A 1,425-nucleotide genomic window follows, 5' to 3' on the forward strand; every position below is an offset into this window, starting at 1 on the left:
AAAGTCACTTTTTGATCTTAGAAAGGTTCCCTCTCTGTATTCAGCTTCCCATGCTGGTGGGAGCGGGGATCTGGGAGGATCAATCCCACCCACCCACCCTCTGTCAAGCTGCCCGAGGGACACCACACTTCTTTATGACCACATCTTCCCAGGTTTCTTCCATCTTTTGGGGTAGATCTTTATCCACCTGTTCCCAAGGACGGTGGTTTGTAAACTACCTCCTCTTTTAAGGAGGATCCCTCCTTATGCACATTTTGGAGCGACTTCTCCACATACACTTCACATTTATAGACTATACAGCGCACAGGCAAGTCTCACACATGGGAATAGAGAAAGGTGGGCTGAAGCGAAGTGATCCGGGGTGTACATCACACATGCAGGCAGAGCTTTGCTTCTTGTACTGCAGATGCAGGGCCATTACCCAAACTAGCCCACGCAGTCCTTTACCGGGTGTGGCTGTTCAACGGGTGAGGAAGCTGAGATGCGGAAAGGAGAAGTGCTTTGGCGTAAGGTCCCAACGTGATTTGAGGCCCTGGGCAGAAGTGCTGCCGCCTTCCGGATTCTTTGTTCTGCAGTTTGTGGGAAAGCAAATCCCATAGCCTGGCAGTTGTCTACAGGCATGTGGGTATGCGAGACATGACAGGACAGTCCCACTGCCCAGGGAGATGAACTCTCTGCTTACCCATCACTCAGTCTTCTTAACAGCATCCGAGGGGTGGAAGCTAGGTACTGAGTGCTCTGTACCACGAGGCGCCTGGTACCTACTATTTATGCAGATTTCCAGCACAAAACAAGATGAATTTGGTGTGTATAAATGCATATATAACTTAAGCTTTCTATAAAAAGGGCATTGAATGCATAGGAATCACTACTGTAGGTATGAAGAGAAGGAGAACAGTGGTCTGGGGACACAGCTGGAGACGATGGGCTTATCTCTAAGTTCAGTATTTTTAAAGTATCTAGAACTGTGCTCGCTTCGGCTACTAAAGTCGGAATGACACAGAGAAGATTAGCATCGCCCCGTGCAAGGATAGCACACAAATTCGTGAAGCATTCCATATTTTTTTATCACTCCCCCTCCCCCTGGCAGGGTGGCCTTAACTGGCCACAGAGGAAGAAGATGCAGGCAGTCTTGATGAGACTTGATAGGCTGGGGTCAGATGGTAGGGAAGGAGAGGGAAGGAGGGACCATGAGGAGATGAGAAAGGGAGCCACAATCAGTATGTAAAGTGAATAAATTCTTAAAAAATTAATTTAAAAAAGTATCTAGAACTTTCAGGGCATTCAGAACGACTATGTAAATACCTAATATAAGTAAAGCACAGGAGTTGAGGTAAGGGATTAAAAACTCCACATAACACTAAAAAATTCTAGGTTCATATCCCATAGTGGCTGCCAACAAATGCTGATGTCCTGGCCCACAAT

The 1,425-nt window shown here is 46.9% G+C and overlaps 1 non-coding gene across 1 annotated transcript; it reads left to right on the forward strand.

Annotated features, from left to right (window-relative positions):
* Positions 1 to 962: 962 nt before the first annotated feature.
* On the forward strand, positions 963 to 1,065 carry LOC132655498 (U6 spliceosomal RNA). The gene has a single exon (XR_009593305.1). It is a non-coding gene; the product is annotated as a U6 spliceosomal RNA (small nuclear RNA).
* Positions 1,066 to 1,425: the final 360 nt, after the last annotated feature.

Source organism: Meriones unguiculatus, chromosome 7 (genome assembly GCF_030254825.1).
Source record: "Meriones unguiculatus strain TT.TT164.6M chromosome 7, Bangor_MerUng_6.1, whole genome shotgun sequence".
Classification (NCBI taxonomy): Eukaryota; Metazoa; Chordata; class Mammalia; order Rodentia; family Muridae; genus Meriones; species Meriones unguiculatus.